The following is a 21935-nucleotide window of genomic DNA, read 5'->3' as shown; positions in this document are numbered from 1 at the left end:
ATCAGTCTATAATTTTAATGGTAGGTTTATTTGAACAGTGAGAGACCAGGTTTGGACACATCTCAGGAGGGATTTTGTCCCACTCCTCTTTGCAGATCTTCTCCAAGTCATTAAGGTTTCGAGGCTGACGTTTGGCAACTCGAACCTTCAGCAATGACAATGACCCAAAACACACGGCCAAGGCAACAAAGGGAGTGGCTCAAGAATAAGCACATTAAGGTCCTGGAGTGGCTAGCCAGTCTCCAGACCTTAATCCCATAGAAAATCTGTGGAGGGAGCTGAAGGTTCGAGTTGCCAAACGTCAGCCTCGAAACCTTAATGATTTGGAGAAGATCTGCAAAGAGGAGTGGAACAAAATCCCTCCTGAGATGTGTGCAAACCTGGTAGCCAACTACAAGAAAAGTCTGACCTCTGTGATTGCCAACAAGGGTTTTGCCACCAAGTACTAAGTCATGTTTTGCAGAGGGTCAAATACTTATTTCCCTCATTAAAATGCTAAATCAATTTATAAAATTTTTGACATGCGTTTTTCTGGATTTTTTTGTTGTTATTCTGTCTCTCACAGTTCAAATAAACCTACCATTAAAATGATAGACTGACCATGTCTTTGTCAGTGGGCAAACGTACAAAATCAGCAGGGGATCAAATACTTTTTTCCCTCATTGTATGTATACTGTGTATAAATATATATTTATACTCCGGACTCCAACATTGCTCGTCCTAATCTTTTTATATTTCTTAATTCCATTCCTTTACTTTTTAGATTAGTGTGTATTGTTGTGTATTGTAACTTATTAATGAACTGTTGGAGCCAGGAACACAAGCATTTCGCTACACCCGCAATAACATCTGCTAAATATGTGTATGTGACCAATAAAATTTTATTTTATTTTATTTTTGAAAGTGTTCCATAATTCTCAATCCATGTTGCGTCTTGCCTAAGAACAGCCCTTAGCTGTGGTACTGTATATTGGCCATATACCACACCTCCTCAGGCCTTATTGCTGAATTAGAACACTTAAGTGTATTATAAGGCCTCTCTCTCTTCCTCCATTCCTCTAACCCCTCCCTCCCTCCTTCTAACCCCACCCCTCTGGCAGAACCAGGAATTCCATCCCCCTCCCACAAACTCTCTTCTGAGGAAAGCGAAACTGATCTGAGTCTCTGTGTCGTCTGTCTGTCTGAGAGTGAACAACCGTCAAATGGCTCAGCAGGGAGTTCTGCTGGACCAGGACCAGTTTTGTTGTTCTGTCTGTCTGGATCTACTGAAGGAGCCAGTCACCATCCCCTGTGGACACAGTTACTGTAGGAGCTGTATTGAGGGCTGCTGGGATCAGGATGTTCTGAAAGGGGTCTATAGCTGTCCTCAGTGCAGAGAGACCTTCACTCCAAGGCCTAATCTGAGGAAAAATAACATGTTGGCTGAAGTGGTGGAGAAACTGAAGAAGACAGGACTTCAGGCTGCCCCCCCTCCTGCTCTGTGCTATGCTGGACCTGGAGATGTGGCGTGTGATTTCTGCACTGGGACCAGAAAGCAGAAAGCCCTAATGTCCTGTCTGGTGTGTCTGGCCTCTTACTGTGAGACTCACCTCCACCCTCACTATGAATCTCCTGCTTTGAAGAAGCACAAGCTGGTCAAAGGCACCGCACAACTACAGGAGAAGAACTGCTCTCATCATGACAAACTGCTGGAGGTTTACTGTCGTACCGATCAGCAGTGTATCTGTATGCTGTGTACAATGGATGAACATAAAGGCCATGATACAGTGTCAGCTGCAGCAGAGAGGACTGAGAAACAGGTAAGACCAGAACTAATTGTTGGTGACTGTCTGATAAACAAATAATTAAAGATACAGTAGGAACTAAGGCTGTTTGAATATGAGATCATTCAAATGATATCGATCCACGGCAGAACAAATATGAACACAAACCTTGATTATATAGATATGTTAACCCAGATTCTCCAAATGTATCACAATTTTCTAAAGTCAAACACCATCATCGTTCGTTATCAAACACCATCATCATTCGTTATCAAACACCATTATCATTCGTTATCAAACACCCAATCAGCTCCCCTGTTTTGTGCACTGTTAAAACTATAATCATTCACATAACAACTTAATAATATAATTTCACACACTCTTCCTCAACATTTTAATCCCTAACTTCTATGGGCCCTATGTCACATTACTATACTATTGATCTACTTGACAAATAAAGCTTGATAGCTCATTGAAGAGTGATTCTCCACAGAGGCAGCTGGAGATGAGTCAGCAGAAGGTCCAACAGAGATTCCAGGAGAGAGAGAAGGAGCTGAAGGAGCTCCAACAGGCTGTGGAGTCTCTCAAGGTGAGTATTGTTGACCAGAGGAGACACACCATTTCACATCTCTCCTCCAGTCAGAGAGAGAGAGAGAGAGGGAGAGAGGCCCCATCCAATCCGACTGACCCCGCTGTTGGGAACCGGCTGTCTGGACCCCTTTCAGAGAATAGTCTTTTTAATGTAACTGATGGGATATGAACCCGGGTCTACCACAGGAGAAACCAACATCTTGACCGTTACACCAAGAGGACATTCCCTATTGGGCTGAGGGCCGACACTGATTTTGAAGTCGCAGGCGGGGCTACCTCATCACGTAACCATGACTGACTCATGTCCCCTATATGTAACAGTGTTGCTTCCGTCCCTCTCCCTCGCCCCTACCTGGGCTTGAACAAGGGACTCTCTGCACACATCGACAACAGTCACCCTCGAAGCACCGTTACCCGTCGCTCCACAAAAGCCACGGCCCTTGCAGAGCAAGGGAAACAACTACTTCAAGGTCTCAGAGCGAGTGGCGTCACCGATTGAAATGCTACTAGCCGCACGCTAACTAGTTAGCCATTTCACACCGGTTACGTATACATTAACATGAAGCACTGCTCTCTCTCTCAATTTAATTCAAAGGGCTTTATTGGCATGGGGAAACATATGTTTACATTGCCAAAGCAAGTGAAATAGATAATAAACAAAAGTGAAATAAACAATCAGAAATGAACAGTAAACATTGCACTCACAAAATGTTCAAAGGAATAGAGACATTTCACATGTTATAATTCAAGTGCAAACAGAGTGAGCCATTTGCCAGACTGAGTTCTGGAGGTGAAATGGAAATGAATGAGGGAGAGTTAAGTGAGGTAGAAGGTGTGGTGAAGAGCTCAGAACCAGAGCCTGGCATCAATGGACAGTGATAAAGAAGAATCTGGTGCAGTAGGAGTTACATTGTTGTAGAAAGTGGATCCATACCTGTTGGCAGATCCATTTGTGGTTTCAGGGCCGGGTGGGAAAGGAGGTTGGGTGCAGTTGAATCAGTGAAGGTAACCTGTAGTGGACTTGTGATATTTGTTTGTGTTTCTTCTGACCAGAGGAGTGGGCGCTCCGTGTCACGCAACTTGGGTCAAGATCTGTTTCTTGCTTTGCTCTTAGGAACAGGGCACCATTGAAAGAAGTTATTTCTGGGGTAGCATTAAGTGTAGAAGTGGAGCAATTGAAGATGAAGATTCCTGGTGTTTGTGATTCCCGCCGTTTGGTGCAACACAGACCTGGTGGTGAGCGTGGTGAAACAGAGGAGTCACTGTCAGTCCTTTTGAGTTTTGAGTCTTTACCCGACAAAGTCATGTTAGGATATATCAGTTATCCTGTTAGAGCTTTTGTGGCGAATCCACTGCGCTGATTCAGGTGCAACGTTTATGATCATGTTGCAGCAGTTTGTAGGAGGGAGATTCCAAGATGTGGGAAGTGTGCAGGAGGGCATGGGATAGAGGTTTGTGTAGTTACGGTGGATAAAAATGTTTGTCAACTGTTGGGATGCCCATGTTGCTGGGGATCGGAAGTGTCCGGTGCGAGAGAGGCAGGTTGAGGTGGCTAGAGTCAGAGTAGTGCAGAAGGTGTCGTATGCTGAGACAGTGAAGAAAGTAGAGGAGGATGGGTCAAGGGTGAGAGATCCTGAGAGGATCCCTGTGAGTAGTAGATCTGTGCCAGCACAGAGGGATAGGCCAACGAGTGATATATGCTTCAGTAAAGTTAGCTTCTTAGAGTTCATAGCAATGGTTATCAACTGTACCGCACAAATGGAACGTACATCACAGAAAATAGATGTTGTGGTGGCAGCTGCAGAGAAGTATTTGGGCATACAAGATTTGACTTCAGAAGAGTTACAGGGTGTGTTGAGTGGTGGTGTCCCGTCCTCCCAGGCCGTTGGCATGGTGCAGGAGCAGATAGGGTCAAAGTAGTGGAATTGGGTAGTGGGTATTTAATGAGTTTACGGTTAGTTGGAAGGGTGTTTTTCTGTATCATTATAATTTCCCTTTTTCCCATTTTGTATCTCAAAGTAAAATATTTTTATATTATGGTCCAGTTGGGGGCGGTAATGCAACATATTGGATGCCAACCACCGTTACACTCCAAAGAAGAAGAACCGTTATATTATGCTATGTACAGTGTTGTAACTATGTCTCCGTCTCTCTCATTCCATCACTTTCACGGTAGTTGGTTGTGTGGGTCTCTGATTAGGAATGGGGTGCTGACAGACAATCGTTGATGGATATTTATAGAGCTCTGATCAGGACGACAATTGATTATGGGTGTACAGTTTATGGAACAGAGGTAAAGACTTGGCTTCAGAAGCTGGACAGAATCCAGTATATAGCTTTAAGGATATGTACTGGTGCATTTAAATCAACGTCTGTATGTGTCTTACTGGTGGAGGCAGGCGAGATGCCTTTGGATATACAGTGTAAAAAATTGTCATTATCTTATTGGGTTGAAAGGCTGTGAGGTTGAGCATCCCACTGCTACTGTTCTAGATGACTGTTGGGAATATACTAGTAGACAAGGCAGTGGTTTTGGTTGGACAGTTGGAAAGCTTGCTGATGAGAGTGGTTTGAGGGAGTTGGAGGTTGGCCCTTCTGTGGTGATAGGGGATGCCCCTCCATGGTTACTCCCAGACCCTGTTGTTGATCTAACCTTGGTAGAGAAAAGGAAAGATTGGTCAGAAGTCAGTGATATAGTGAAACTGGTTGACAATTACATTGGTAGAAGTTTTTATACTTTTTTACTGCTTTTCACAGACAGATCCAAGGACCCAGATAGTGGGCTCACAGGAGCAGGCGTTTACGTTCCTGAATTTGATGTGCAGATATGTAGAAGACTAACAGATGAACTGTCAGTATACTCAGTTGAACTGTTGGTGATAATAGTTGCCCTCCAGTGGGTGGAGGACGTACAACCTGTTAGAATTATAGTATGCTCAGATTCTCTGTCTGTATTTGTCACACCCTGGCTCTGGGACTCATTATGTTGAGCCAGGGTGTGTTCATTCTATGTGTTTATTTCTATGTTGGTAGTTCTGTTGTGTCTATTTCTAGGTTGTTGTATTTCTTTGTTTGAGTGACTCCCAATCAGAGGTAACGAGTGTCAGCTGTTGGCTCGTTGTCTCTGATTGGGAGCCATATTTAAACTGTCTGTGTTCACCTTGTGGTTGTGGGTTTTTGTTCCTTATGCGGTCAGTGTAACCGTGGACTTCACGAGTCGTGTTTTGTTTGTAATTTAGATACTTTAATATAATAAAGTCATGTTCGTTTCACACGCTGCGCCTTGGTCTACTCTCCTTTACGACGATCGTGACAGTATTGAATAGTTTATCATCTGGTAAATCTAATAGGAGTGACCTGCTATTGGAGGTATTCATGTTATTATGGAGAATTGAGAGAATGGGGGTAGTAGTGAGATTCTGCTGGGTCAAAGGTCAGATTAGGAAGGAAGAGGTGGTGTTTACTCGATTGCGCTTAGGACATAGTACATTGATCTCGTCATTACATCTGGTTGGCAAGCATGTGAATGGTTTGTGGTTCGTGAGGAGGGCCACTATTCTTTTTTCTTTTGGTTCTTGCGTATTTTCTGAATTTATTTTCTCATGGTGGAGAAAATATCGTTTAGAGTTGAGGGGGGAGTAGGGGTAGTTTGTAAGGGCGGCGTGATGGCCTCAACCGAGTGGAGAAGAAACCCTGTCGCTTCGGGTGCGTTCCGGAGAAAGGTGTGGAGGAAGTTTTGCTCATGGTCGGCGAACAGGTTGGAGCAGAACATCTGCACTCTGCATCCAGAATGAACAAGGCGGTGGTTGTGTTAATGAAAAAGGTTTGTCTTGTTGCGAGTGGGATTTTTGTGAGGGTGTGTTGGTGCAGATTTCGCCTCTTTCGACAAGAGTTGTGGTGGCTAATCTGCCTCCGTATATTACTTACGAACAGACCGCAAGTAGTTGGTTCGTTTTGGTAAATTTGCAAGTGGTTTTCGTGTGCTCTCGGCTGGGTGCCAAGCGGAATCCGTTAAACATGTCGCTTTTCGTAGACAAGTGTTTGTTTCTTAACAAACGTCAAGGTTACGCAGGGGAGGGGTGGAACGCAGGGTTTGCTAGCACAGATAGTTTTGGGTATTTCTAGTGTGGGGATGTAGGGCATAAGCGCGACCAGCCGGCAGCGGGGGCTAGGACTTTTATATATAAATCTGGTAGCTCTCAAAAGAGCCTTTGCTTTGCTGAGCAGTTCGTTTTCAGGAGTGTGCTGCCTGCCTGCCTTCAGAGGAGTCTGTCTGGGAATAATGTAAATTAAATAAGTTATTGCCAAGCTTTCACAGAGGCCTAGTTTACATTTACATGTGAGTCATTTAGCAGACGCTGTTATCCAGAGCGACTAGGGTTATGTGCCTAAATCTGTACAAGGGTACATCGACAGATTTCTCACCTAGTCGGCTCGGGATTCGAACCACCTTTCGGTTACTGCCCAAAGCTCTTAACCGCTAGATTACAAACCACAAAATGTTAAACACAAAAAGGCAAATGGTAGTAGATAAATAGTAAACTGGTTAAATAAATGACTGCTCTAAGAACTTTCAGAATGCCATTGTTTTGGGGAAATAGGGACATGTCTGTTTATTTCACCAAATATGTCAAATATATGTATTTATTTTAATGGTTTAAAGTTCTACACCATTTGAATCAGGATAATCTCATTTTTGTAATGATGTAAGGCTGGGCAGCGTACTCCGTTGTCATCAAACGCTAGCCCCCAAATACTTTTTGCCCTTGGAACTCTGAGCTCCCCCCATTGTTTTCCTATGGAGAGGCATGCTAGTATATTTAGGAAAATATCTCACAATGTGTTTATTTAGTTTTTTTCATGTCGGACACCATTTTAATCAGTATAATCTCCTCTTTCTAATGACATCAGGTTGGGCAGCGTACTCTGCTGTCATCGATCGCTAGACCAGAAATAGTCAGAAGTTAAAAAAATGTCCCTACTTCCTGGTAATGCAGACATTAGCACACTTGGCACCATCGAGGTGTGGATGTTTACTTTCTACACCAGTTGTTATTTATTACTTATTTTTTTCTGTTTCGTCCTAAGAACAGATTGTAGTGGTGAAATAAAAAGGTAGAAATGTTTTGGTGCCATTTAGGGAAAATGGAATTCTAAGGATCATTCCAGTCAGAAGAGGCTCAGTGATGGTTCGCGTCAATTCATTTGCTTTGGCCTCACGCTAGTGTTCCAGCTCAGCCAATGTTCTTTGGCCGTTTTACAGCCTTCAGTGAATTTTGACTTGTTCTGTTGTCCAGCCTACTAGGACTCAGGGGGCAGAGGCTGGGTCTAGCTCTGCTAGGGGGCAGGCTACTGGAGGGGGTACCAGGAGGGAGGAGAGTAGAGCAGGGTCAAGTGGTGGTGGTACCAGGAGGGAGGAGAATAGAGCAGGGTCAAGTGGTGGTGGTACCAGGAAGGAGGAGAGTAGAGCAGGGTCAAGTGGTGGTGGTACCAGGAGGGAGGAGAGTAGAGCAGGGTCAAGTGGTGGTGGTACCAGGAGGGAGGAGAGTAGAGCAGGGTCAAGTGGTGGTGGTACCAGGAAGGAGGAGAGTAGAGCAGGGTCAAGTGGTGGTGCGCAGGCCGTGGAGAAAGCGGTGGTGGGGAGGGTTGCAGCTGGGCTACATGAGCTGAGGCAGGTTTCTGTAGTAACAGAGACTCCGGTGGGCAAAGGCTTGGTGGGCTCATCCCAGGAAATATTGCCTGTCATTGGGAAGAGGCACTGATCAGGGGGGAAGTGCAGGGGGGCAGAGACTGGGGAGGAGGAGGACGGTACCGTGCCAATGGAGGAGGAGGAGGAAGAGGGGGAGGTGAATCTGCGGGAGCGGAGGACAAGGCGTCTCGTTTTCAGACAGCTCTTTGGATCCAGAGCTGACAGACAGTCAGGCTGAGGGCCCAGTATATTATACGGTGAGAGAACTTTCTTGGTTCCTGATGGAGACTAAAGGGGAAAAATACGGTTCTGCTGGAGTCTTATTTGATTGATCCTGGAAGGTTTGTAAGGTCAGTACAACACGTGATGAAGAATGAGGGGTTTAGTGTCCTCTCACCCAGGTGCGGTATAGGCTGAGAAAATGGGTCATGGGTTCTTAAGGGCATTCTGTTGTGGGGAGATGAGGGAGCCTGATGGGTGGGTAACTTCTGTTGTGGGGAGATGAGGGAGCCTGATGGGTGGGTAACTTCTGTTGTGGGGAGATGAGGGAGCCTGATGGGTGGGTAACTTCTGTTGTGGGGAGATGAGGGAGCCTGATGGGTGGGTATCTTCTGTTGTGGGGAGATGAGGGAGCCTGATGGGTGGGTAACTTCTGTTGTGGGAGATGAGGCAGCCTGATGGGTGGGTAACTTCTGTTGTGGGGAGATGAGGGAACCTGATGGGTGGGTAACTTCTGTTGTGGGGGAGATGAGGGAACTTGATGGGTGGGTAACTTCTGTTGTGGGGAGATGAGGGAGCCTGATGGGTGAGTAACTTCTGTTGTGGGGAGATGAGGGAACCTGATGGGTGGGTAACTTCTGTTGTGGGGAGATGAGGGAGCCTGATGGGTGGGTAACTTCTGTTGTGAGGAGATGAGGGAGCCTGATTGGTGGGTAACTTCTGTTGTGGGGGAGATGAGGGAACCTGATGGGTGGGTAACTTCTGTTGTGGGGAGATGAGGGAACCTGATGGGTGCGTAACTTCTGTTGTGGGGAGATGAGGGAGCCTGATGGGTGGGTAACTTCTGTTGTGGGGGAGATGAGGGAACCTGATGGGTGGGTAACTTCTGTTGTGGGGAGATGAGGCCGCGGCTGTGGAGTTGTACTCTGATTTATAGAGGGCAAAACTCTGTGATCCTGGGTGTTCTCAGGTTCTGCTCGCAGACCTTTCCAAACTCTCTCTGTCACATAGAAATCAAATTGACATTTCCCTGGCCTTTCACAAACTCTCATCTGCCGTCTCTCAGACGGTCTGCCTTTGATTTTTTTTTTTTAGTTCTGGGGAATTATTTTACAGAACGTGTGTTGTGTGAGTGCGTCGGGGTGGGGGAGCTGTCGCTAAGCTGTAGACGGGAGGCTTTGACTCTCCTGCCCAATAAAGGGGATTTGAGCGACATAAAGAACTGGAGGCATGTGGCATTGCTCTGTGTGGACTATAAGATGGACGGGTAACTGTGTATCAGGACACCTAATCACAGACTATCTGTTCATAATCAGGAGAAAGCCTTTGATAGAGTGGACCATGAATATCTGTTCAATGTGTTGTTTTGGTTGTGGGGAGGGCTCAGTAGGCCAGTCTGGGTAGGGAGGGGCATTCACCAGGGACAGTTCCATCGTTCTGACTCAAAGCGGTGCAGAGGCTACTGTACCGTACGGAGGTGGGCTGGAGGGAACCAGCATGTGCTCTGTTAAGGAGGGCTGGTGGTTTGGGGCTGGATCAGCAGCTCTTCATTAACATTTAACATTTAAGTCATTTAGCAGACGCTCTTATCCAGAGCGACTTACAAATTGGTGCATTCAACTTAGGATAGCCAGTGGGACAACTACATATCGATCACAATAAGTACATTTCTTTAAACAAGTCAGTGCTAGCAGGTGAAATAAGTCAGGTGTTAGTTTAGACAAAAGTCAGTGGTAGTAAAGGAAGGGTAGAAGGATAACTATTATACTATTGCAGGTATTCCTTAAAGAGGTGGGGTTTCAAGTGTCTCCGGAAGGTGGTCAGTGACTCCGCTGTCCTGGCGTCGTGGGTGAGCTTGATCCACCATTGGGGTGCCAGAGCAGCGAATAGCTTTGACTGGGCTGAGCGGGAACTGTGCTTCCCGTGAGGTAGGGGGCTAGCAGGCCAGAGGTGGATGAACGTAGTGCCCTCGTTTGGGTGTAGGGTCTGATCAGAGCCTGAATGTAAGGAGGTGCCGTCCCCCTCACAGCTCCGTTGGCAAGCACCATGGTTTTGTAGTAGATGCGAGCTTCAACTGGAAGCCTGTGGAGTGTGCGGAGGAGCGGGGTGACATGAGAGAACTTGCGCAGGTTGAACACCAGACGGGCTGCAGCGTTCTGGATAAGTTGCAGGGGTTTAATGGCACAGGCAGGGAGCCCAGCCAACAGCGAGTTGCAGTAATCCAGACGGGAGATGACAAGTGCCTGGATTAGGACCTGTGCCGCTTTCTGTGTAAGGTAGAAACCTGCGGCTGCCGGGGGGTGGAAAACCCCCCAAGAGTCGGCACGCAGGCGGGACTAACGTCTCTTAGGCTGCTGGAGAGAGTCATGGGGGAGGTCCAGGAGGCTCTATAGCTGGTTGGCTCGGGTTGACCTGGGAGTTGGGGAGGGGTGTCCGTTTTCTGCAATGACAGACTGTTCATCATGTTTTTTCTGTGTTGCCAGGGTAATGCCATTACTGTTGACGCCTTAGGGTTGAGTTTGAGTTGTACAAAATGATCAACAGTGTGGAGATATTTCAGGAGGTATGGGGGCTCAGGGGGGCTGTCTGTACGGCTGGAGAGGAGGGGTTGGATGACGGTTGGAATGTGGTGCTGGATGGTGTATTGTACTGTGGTGTTGGGTACTGGATAATGTGATTGTGTGGAGGTTGTGGTGTCACGCAATGTGCTTTTAGGGGTGGGGGTGTTAGTGTAATGAGGATGGCTCATTAAAGTAAGACAAGTCTCCCTCTCTCTCTCTCTCTCTCAACAGCGCTCTTCACAGGCAGCAGTGGTGGACAGTGATAAGATCTTTACTGAGCTGATCCACTCCATTGAGAGAAGGCGCTCTGAGGTGAAGGAGCTGATCAGAGCCCAAGAGAAGGCTCAAGTGAGTCAAGCTGAAGGACTCCTGGAGCAACTGGAGCAGGAGATAGCTGAGCTGAGGAAGAGAAGCACTGAGCTGGAGCAGCTCTCACACACAGAGGATCACATCCATTTCCTCCAGGTAACTCAACTGCCTTGATACATGTGATATGAAATTAAAACACTCAATCATTTGGTTCTGCTCCCTCTCACTCTCTCTCTCTCTCTCTCTGCCTCTCTCTCTCCAGAGTTATCAGTCTCTCTCCAGTACCAGTGTATCTTCAGACTTACCTAGCATCGTTGTCCGTCCTCTTCAGTACTTTGGAGATGTGAGTAAGACTGTGTCTGAACTGAGAGAGAAACTAGAAGACGTCCTTAAAGGAGAATGGACCAAGATCTCCACTACAGGTGTGTAGAAAATAATAAGAACATCAACTTTAGACCATTGAAAGTTCCCTACTAGTCATATACATGTGGAATATGGTGTGATGATAACATTCCCTCTCTCTGTGAATGTGTTTGTGTGTTTGTAGTGAATATAGTGGATGTTTTACTGCCTCCAGAGCCCAAGACAAGAGACCAGTTCTTACAATGTGAGTCTCTTTATTCTGAAGTAACTAACAGTCTCTTTTTACTGACACTTCTAACAATCCCTCTAGAAATATATAGCAATAGTAGATCTAATCAAAGACTGGGTATCTATCTGACTCCTCATATTTCTCTGATTTGATCTCTGCTGTGCTCTAATCAAAGACAGGGTAGATACAGTATCTGACTTCACTTATTGTTCTAACTCCCCTCATTGGTCTCTGCTCTGCTCTTCTCCCAGATTCCTGTCAGCTCACACTGGACCCAAACACAGCACACAAACGCCTCTCTCTGTCTGAAGGGAACAGAAAGGTGAAACGTACAGGCCAAGTCCAACGATATCCTGTTCATCCAGACAGATTCACAAACTACTTGATGGTTCTGTGTAGAGAGGGTCTGTCTGGACGCTGTTACTGGGAGGTGAAGTGGAGTGGGGTGTGTGTTACAGCAGTCTCATATAAAGACATCAGCAGAACAGAGACAGATGGCGGATTTGGACACAATGACAAGTCCTGGAGTTTAGAGTGCTCTAGTGGTGGTTATTGTTTCAGACACAATAATGTTAAGACTAAAGTATCAGGCCCTCAGTCCTCCAGAGTAGGAGTGTACCTGGATCACAAGGCAGGAACTCTGTCCTTCTACAGTGTCTCTGATACAATGACCCTCCTCCACAGAGTCCAGACCACATTCACTCAACCCCTCTATCCTGGGTTTCGTTTAGATAGTTTTTTCCCTTTTTCTGGTACTGCTGGGTTTTGGCTCTTTGGGACTGCTGAGCTGGTTAAACTGTAGTAGGGTCCACATAGATACTAGTCATGCTGGTGTAGTCTATAGCTGAGCTGGTTAAACTGTAGTAGGGTCCACATAGATACTAGTCATGCTGGTGGTGATGGTCCCCAGATGTGATGATTCATTCTGGTCTTTTTGATGTACAATGAGTTGACTGATTTGATCTACAGAAGATGTTATGAATTAAAATGTTATGCATTCATATTTTTTTAAGTGCAACGTTTTAATCTTATACATTTACATTAATCATGATGTATGTTTCTGATGTATATTGTTTGGCATTCAGAACCATTGATATGTTTTCTCAATTGGTTCTCTGTCTCTATGTAATTTCCCTCAGTATCATTGAACAGCTTGTAGTCTCTGCCCTAATTGATGTGTTCTCTGTCACCTGGAGCTGCATGGAAAATGGTCCAGGAACAAAAGGACAATTCCCAAGGACTAGTCAGCCCACTACAAGCTGGTATCACTTACTTTCTACTTAAACTATATGGGCCTGTTTCCCGGACACAGATTAAGCCTAGTCCTAGACTAAAAAGTACGTTCAATGTAGATGTCCGGGAAACCGGCCCTAAATTTGGCATCTTTTATTCTCCCATACTGCTCAGTCAAGCAACATTAAACCTGTCCAGCAGGTGGTGCTATTAACCAAACAATAAAAACCCAGCACATATCTTGACTTGTCACTCAGTATATCAGTAATGTTCAGAATTGTGCTTTAATATCATTGGAGATTGATGGTCTTTTTAATCCACTATCCAGAGTCAGGAACAGATGAAGTTAGGTCTGCTACTGTTCAGTTATTAAATATGATTCATGGTGATGGGAAATAAAAAATACATCTAGTAGTAGTTTTCCTTTGCTATTTATTCCAAGGTGTGTCTTTAACTGTGTGTTGAAGCTGGCATGTGGTGTGGATGATAGAATAGAGTGAATAGAGGAGAGAAGAGAGGAGGAGAGGAGAACATAATATAGAAGACAGATAAGATAGAGAGAGAATTCATATCCAGGGGAGTTACTGACTCTGGCCCAAATGACACCCTGTTCCCTACGTAGTGCACTAGGCTACTTCTGACCAGATCAAAAGTAGTGCACTATATAGGGAATAGGGTGGAGATTGGAGATTTGCTCACTGGCATTAGAATATTCGAATATCATACTGTAATGTTAGTGGTTGCCTCATTCCAATATTAGAATATCATACTGTAAAGTTAGTGGTTGCCTCATTCGAATATTACAGTTTTTTACAATCACTTTGGCACTAATTTCAGAACCTTGACGTCATTTTTCAAAACTCTAGACACAAAACTCACAACCAATGATCAAAATGCACTTTTTTCAATTGCTTGGATACAATACACATAAAACTAAGATCATTTGTTCATTTACACAAAAATCACCTGTTCAATATGACACAACTTAACATCAAAGTACTACTATTTCAAAAGGCAATTCACACATTACATTTCAGATGAGTGTCTATTCATTTCATTACAATTATCCAACTATCAATTGATAGAACTGCTCAAAATGATAAGTAACTGTTGCATTACTCTTAATGCATAGTTGTATGGAAACAGACAAACAATATTCCATGTTTAGATCATGAAAGTTTCAAGATAACGAGATTCATTGTCACCAGTTAGCGTGGAGCATGAACCAATTAGACTACATTATCTATGGATGTAATATTTAATCATCATTCTTTATCAGACACCGTTTCTATGGTCCCATGTACCACCTTTTCAGACTATTTACAGTATTGACAGTACTGCACTGTATGGATACAGGCCCTTGTAATTGCTAACCAATTCTGCCAACTCGTTACTGATGATTGAGTTCACTTTGTGGAACGAGTATATAAAGAATTGATTGGGATCCACTTGCAACAACATAGCGATACGTACTGTAACATGGAGCCGGCAGGTGATCCAGGTCACAATAAAGGTCAAGCAGTGGTGGGAGGAAGACGTGTTGGTCAAAGGAATGGCAGGGGACAAGCACCCCTTCTGAGAGGTGTTCGTGGGCCTCGTTTGAGAGGTGTGGGGGAACGTGGTAGAGGACAAGGCCACGGACCAAGACAGCGGCAGCAACAGCAAAGAGTGTCCAATGAAATCCGAGCAATAGTTGTAGACCATGTCATAAATCATGGCATGACAATGAGTGAGGCGGCTACAATGATACAACCAAACCTCAGAAGGTCAACCGTGGCCTCAATAATCAGAACTTTCCGCAATGAGAACCGGTAAGTCGTCAGCATGTACTAAACATTATGCTACTCTCAATTGTCAAATGACTGCATACCAATGTGTATCACAGAGTAGGTGATGTGACCAAGTGTCTTCTTACTGTAATGTTCCCTGTAGAATTGAGACTAGGCCAAATAGGGGAGGCAGAGGCAAAATTCTGACTGACCAACAAGAGCAGGCTGTGGTCGATTTGGTTCGGGCCAGAAATGATATTCGCCTTACAGAAAATCGCCAGCATATCTTAGACAATGAAGATATGTTTAACAATGTGGAATCCATAAGTTTGCCGACCATTGCACGCATGCTGAAAAGGCACCAGGTGTCTTTAAAACAATTTACATTTTAGTCATTTAGCAGACGCTCTTATCCAGAGCGACTTACAGGAGCAATTAGGGTTAAGTGCCTTGCTCAGGGGCACATCGACAGATTTTTCACCTAGTCGGCTCGGGGATTAGAACCAGCGACATTTCGGTTACTGGCACAACGCTCTTACCCACTAAGCTACCTGCCGCCCTAAAACAACTATACCGTGTGCCTTTTGAAAGAAATGCAGACAGAGTGAAGCAAATGAGGACTGAGTATGTTCAGGTATGTTCAGTTTCAAGATGGCTGTTGTAATAAAATTCCCTAATAATTCTACATTGTACAGTAATCAGTAAATCCCTTTCCAAAATGTATTTTTAGAGGGTGATGGAGCTGGATGCTGATGACAACCATCACAAATTCATATATTTGTATGAGGCAGGCTTTAACCTGGCCAAGACAAGGAGAAGAGGTCGGAATTTCATTGGCCAGCGGGCAACCATCCCAAGTACCTGGACAATGTGGGGCCAACGTTACCATGTGTGCGGCTATATCAGAAGATGGTGTGGTGGGACGCAGACCTCGTATTGGATCATATAATGAAGCTCTCCTTAACCTTCCTTGATGAGCTCGATCAGGTCTGTAGAGCTGATGGTGTGACCTATGTCATTGTGTGGGATAATGTCAGGTTCCACCATGCTCATATGGTGCAAGCATGGTTTCAGGCCCATGCACAATTTACCACCCTGTATTTACCCCCATACTCTCCTTTCCTTAACCCGATTGAGGAATTTCTCTCCACATGGAGATGGAAGGTTTATGATAGGCACCCTCATGAACAAGTCACTCTTCTACAGGCCATGGATGACGCATGCAATGACGTCACGGCAGACCAGTGTCAGGCCTGGATTCGCCATGCCCGAAGGTTTTTTCAAAGATGTTTGGCTAATGAAAACATCCATTGTGATGTAGATGAGAACCTGTGGCCAAATCCACAAGACAGAGTTGATGAAAATGTAGAAGTACAGTAATCACTCCTATGTTTTGCTTTTTACAGTACAGGCAAGCAAGTTGAGGAACACTGCATTTGATGTTTTACAGTACTGTATTGTTTTTCATCAATATATTTCAGATTTTGTTCAATGATTCCACTGTGTCTGTAGTGTCTCTATTACTGCAGTACTTTTACAGGGATGTATTTACATGTAGTACCATAATGCAACATGTATCACTTATTTTGTACTACAATATTTAATGATTGTTCGTACAATGACACAGTGAAACTATCGGTTGCTTGTGTGTGGGTGATCTAAATTAACGTTTCATTGGTATTTCACAATACATTTGTTTTTTGAACCAATGATTGTGCAAGTGCAAGAGTTCTTTAAAGATATGAATGCACAATGCAATGTTTTGAACATTGGACAGCCTGTGTTACAAGTGATGACCGTTTTGAGTTTTGTGTCTAGAGTTTTGAAAAATGACGTCAAGGTTCTGAAATTAGTGCCAAAGTGATTGTAAAAAACTGTAACAGTCTTCCAATAGGGCTATGATCTGGTTCAATTCCCCTTTTTTAACAGTATTGTAAGAAAATACATCTTTAGACATAGCACATTCTTTGTAGCCTGGTCCCAGATCTGTTAGTGCTCTTGCTAAACAGATGGCATGATAGCACATACAGACTGACACTCAGGCTTCAGACTTTTACTGTCTACCTGATCACCTCTTGGCTGTTGCAATCCTCTGTAAATGTGTCTCTTTTTCTCTTGATGTAAACTGTAGTACTGGCAAACCAGTCAAATCAGAAACTGGGATCATTGTTGATCCATTTATGATCAGATGAGAATATTTAAATCACCCATGTACATGTATGAATACAAACAATTCTGTATTCTGAATCAATGTGATCTTTCAAAATAAAACTCATCATCATGACATTGGAATTGCTCTGTTATTGAATTGATTGACACAATGAATCAGCTATTTCCAGTCATCTATGTAGCAGTATATCCACAGGGGGAGGAAGTGCAGGGAGATGCCTCTGATATGACTGGGTGTCAGGTGGAAGGAGATCACAGAGCCTGGAACAGAGAAGAGAGGAAGACTGGGAAGAGAAAGAAGCATTCATTTGGTTCAAACGTCTCTTGTCTGTCTCTAATACACCAGTAGGGGGCATCCTAACCCTAGCTTCCAGAGTTCAGAATACTATCCTCCATGTTGGCAGTTGGTTCCAACACTCCACATTCTAACTTCATCTCAACTACATATGGTGTCCATTGACATTTGAAATCTCAAACCCAGTTTGTCTCTGTGTATGAACAGTGTAGCAGCAATAGGTGTGTCAGAAATACGTGCTGGCTCTCTGTCACTCACAGGCAGGGGTGACGATGGCCTCAGCCAGCCCCAGTAGGATGTACTGGGGAGCCAGCTGGAAGCAGGCCATGGAGGACACCTGGAACACCTTCCCTGACAGGGCCTGCTCCGTCAGAGGATAGCCCTTCCTGTGGACCTCAGACAGGCCCGCTACCAGGACAGACAGGGCCACACACGCATGACCCAGCACTAAGAGAGGAGAGGAGGGAGGGGACAGGGAGAGAAACAGAGAGAGAGAGGGAGAGAGAGTAATTAACATTGACTGGCTCATTGATGTGGATGGTATTTGTGCATGTGTGTGTGTGTGGCTGTGTGTGTGTCTGTGTGTGTGTGTGTGTCTGTGTGTGTGAGTGTGTGTGTGTCTGTCTGTCTGTCTGTGTGTGTGTGTGCTTACTGATGACTCTGGCGGGGTAGAAGTGTGTTTTCTCCATGGACAGGTAGCAGGAGGTGACACACTCCATGAGAGGGGCCAGCAGCAGCAGAGGTAGGATGCTGATGACGTTCATGGCACCGATGGGCAGGAGGAAGCTGTTCAGGTGCAGGTTAGAGTTCATGGTCTGAATGTAGTAACCTGATGGAATCTGTGGGAGAGGTCAGGGTAACAACAGATTCTAGGACAACTTCATGGAGCATAAATAAACATGATAGATTTGCCTGTTTTATCTCATTTGAAGCATGTCAGTGTAGAGCCCTGATGTTCTCCATTACATTGACCTGCCTGAGTGATGCAGGCTCGGTACAGTATCTGCAAGAGGTACAGGGGAAGAGCCTGGCCAGGACCTTGACGTTCTCCATGTGCGTCTCACTGTAGCGCCCCCCGTTGTTCTCCTTGGCGCGGACCTGAAGATGAGGTTGAGGATGTGTTACCTTTCTTGGAGCTGAAGATGAGGTTGTTTTGGACCATACAGTCAGTAGCCAGGTTGTTGGCTACTGACTGCTGGATGTAGGTGATACCCAGAAACACTACCGTCCACTTCAGGTTCACCAGCCAGTAGAACCTGAGAGGACAACATATCAAACAGGGTTGAGGGGAAACTTTTTGGAATTAAATGCAGGACCTGTGATCTCCACATGAATCTAGGTAGCCATAACCAAGTCAGCTAGTCACTGAGAGACTATATATCAATACAGAGATGGGCAAAATATACTGTACATCAAAAATGGATCTTGTTAAAAATACAAGATACTCTAAAGACTAATGTATCAAACTAAAATACAAAATACTTTTGTAGTTGTATGTAGATAAAATACTAATACATATAGGTAATACATTTGCTAGTACACACCTTCACTACAACAACATTCTCAGTGACGGAAGAAAACAGCTTTTAACTTTCTATGACTGTGATATGAGATTGTTAATCTACCTTAGTTGAATGTACTGATGGTAAGTCTCTCTGGATATGAGTCTCTGCTAAATGACTAAAATGTAAATGTAAAAATGAACAATTGCAAAGCACACTGCAGTGTATTATTGGCCTTCTTTCAGGTGCAGAGCTCATTAATTTAATACCCAGCATGCTTTTCAAGTGTTCTTTTTTCATGTATATTTAGTTCATTTAGCAGACGCTCTTATCACACCATAGTGCTATCAGACTTCTGATACTAATGCAGGGTGAAAGCGGGGCCACAAGATGTGAACCGCTATAAAAAATGGTATTGAAAAGTATTTAGTATTTTGAAAATACATTGGAGTGTAGTTCAGCCCAGCATAATTCAAATGACTAAATACTCAGAAGTAATTAATATATGTATTTCAAATACATGTAACATAAATACTAACTATCTCTGCCTACTACCCAACACTCTGTCACACTTCCTTATCAAAGAAACCACACCCCCTCTACATACAGAGTACACAGTCAAGTAGGAAGTCCCTCCCTGTCCTCTGGTGTAGAGTTCCATGAAACACAAAGTCATCTTTGACACTGAACAGAAAGTTATCTTTGACACTGCCATTGCTTAACCTACGGGAGAGAGCACCAAAATGGCAGAGAATCAGGAACTGTTCTGTTGCTCCGTCTGTCTGGATCCACTGAAGGATCCGGTGACTACTGCCTGTGGACACAGCTACTGTATGGGCTGTATTAAAGAAAGCTGGGATCAGGATGTTCTGAAAGGGGTCTACAGCTGTCCACAGTGCAGACAGACCTTCACTCCAAGGCCTAATCTGAGGAAAAATAACATGTTGGCTGAAGTGGTGGAGAAACTGAAGAAGACAGGACTCCAGGCTGCTCCCCCTCCTGCTCTGTGCTATGCTGGACCTGGAGATGTGGCGTGTGATTTCTGCACTGGGACCAGAAAGCAGAAAGCCCTCATGTCCTGTCTGGTGTGTCTGGCCTCTTACTGTGAGATTCACCTCCAACCTCACTATGAATTTCCTGCTTTCAAGAAGCACAAGCTGGTCAAAGCCACTGCACAACTACAGGAGAAGATCTGCTGTCATCATGACAAACTGCTGGAGGTTTTCTGTCGTACCGATCAGCAGTGTATCTGTTATCAGTGTGTGATGGATGAACATAAAGGCCATGATACAGTGTCAGCTGCAGCAGAGAGGACTGAGAAACAGGTAAGACCAGAACAACTTGTTGGTGACTGTCTGATAAACAAATAATTAAAGATACAGTAGGAACTAAGGCTGTTTGAATATGAGATCATTCAAATGAAATCAATCCACGGCAGAACAAATATGAACACAAACCTTGAGTATATTGGGTTTGCTCCCAATGTATCACCATTTTCTGAAGTCAAACACTATTATCATTCCGATTGCCCTTTTAGGAGTTCAAAGTTCAGTCTCAACCCCTTGATACATGTACGTCTACCATAAAAACTAGAATCATTCACATAGCAACATATAAATATCATGTTGTAAATCGACCATCAACATTTTAGACCTTCCTCTCTACGGGCCCTATGTCACATAACTATACTATTGATCTACTGGACAAATAAAGCTTGATAGATCATTGAAGAGTGATTCTCCACAGAGGCAGCTGGGGATGAGTCAGCAGAAGGTCCAGCAGAGAATCCAGGAGAGAGAGAAGGAGCTGAAGGAGCTCCAACAGGCTGTGGAGTCTCTCAAGGTGAGTATTGTTGACCAGAGGAGAGGCATCATTTCACTTCTCTCCTCCAGTCAGAGAGAGGGGAGAGAGGTAGAGGGGCCCTATCCAATCCCACTGACCCCACTATTGGGAACAAGCTGTCTGGACCCCTTTCAGAGTATAGACTGCTTAATGTAACCGGCGAGGTGGGGACAGCTGAAGGGGGAGTTTGAGTCTCTCTGTCAGTGGTGGGATGTAGGGAAAGCCCAGAGCTAGATTTCCGTGTTGAGAGAGATGGATGCTCCCAGCTCTTTCCTTTTGGGTTTGGAAAAACAGAGTGGGGAAACCAAGAAGATCCCTTGTTTTATGTTTGTCATATGGGCGGGTAACTTCTGTTGTGGGGAGATGAGGGAGGCTGATGGGTGGGTAACTTCTGTTGTGGGGAGATGAGGGAGCCTGATGGGCGGGTAACTTCTGTTGTGGGGAGATGAGGGAGCCTGATTGGTGAGTAACTTCTGTTGTGGGGGAGATGAGGGAGCCTGTTGGTGAGTAACTTTTGTTGTGGGGGAGATGAGGGAGCCTGATGGGTGGGTAACTTCTGTTGTGGGGGAGATGAGGCAGCAGGCTGTGGAGTTGTACTCTGATTTATAGCGGGCAGAACTCTGTGATCCTGGGTGTTCTCAGGTTCTGCTCACAGACCTTTCCAAACTCTCTCTGTCACAGAGAAATCAAATTGACATTTCCCTGGCCTTTCACAAACTCTCAGCTGCTGTCTCTCAGACGGTCTGCCTGTGGATTTTTATAAAAAGTTCTGGGGAATTATTTTACAGGACGTGTGCTGTGTGAGTGCGTCGGGCGGGGGAGCTGTCGCTAAGCTGTAGACGGATAGCTTTTAGTCTCCAACCCAAACAAGTAGATTTGAGTGACTTAAAGAACTGGAGGCCTGTGGCATTGCTCTGTGTGGACTATAAGGTCTTTACCAAGGTCCTCGTTAACAGACTGAAGTCCCACCTGGACTCTATTGTACACAAGGACCAAACGTACTGTGTACCAGGACGTTTGGTGGCTCATCTCCCAAGTGTCATACAGAGGGAGGGTTCTGATCATCAACAACTTGGCGGCATCCTCCCTATGGCATAAATTGGCCAGTGATTTCTTTCCGGTCTGGGCATCACTGGCTGAGGGCGGCGGTGCTGTACCTGCCTGTCCAGGAGGGTGGACAAGGCCTGGTGGACTTGGAGAGCAGGGTGGCAGCGTTCTGACTCAAAGCAGCGCAGAGGATTCTGTACCGTACGGAGGTGGACTGGAGGGAACCAGCATGTGCTCTGTTGAGGAGGGCTGGTGGTTTGGGGCTGGATCAGCAGATCTTCATCATGCGGCCGGAGAGACTCAATACAGCAGGGGTCTCTGATTTCTACGCTGCAGTACTGAGGGCTGGAGCTG

At 45.1% G+C, this 21935-nt stretch overlaps 2 pseudogenes; both read left to right on the top strand.

The window, feature by feature from the left end:
- The first annotated feature begins 1202 nt into the window (after nt 1-1202).
- Nucleotides 1203-13273, top strand: LOC121547125 (annotated as a pseudogene).
- A 6084-nt stretch (nt 13274-19357) lies between these two features.
- On the top strand, nt 19358-20631 carry LOC121548069 (annotated as a pseudogene).
- The last annotated feature ends 1304 nt before the right edge of the window (nt 20632-21935 follow it).

The sequence above is a fragment of the Coregonus clupeaformis genome, unplaced genomic scaffold (assembly GCF_020615455.1).
Source record: "Coregonus clupeaformis isolate EN_2021a unplaced genomic scaffold, ASM2061545v1 scaf0489, whole genome shotgun sequence".
NCBI classification, from domain to species: domain Eukaryota; kingdom Metazoa; phylum Chordata; class Actinopteri; order Salmoniformes; family Salmonidae; genus Coregonus; species Coregonus clupeaformis.
This window is presented reverse-complemented; position numbering and strand designations above follow the sequence as displayed.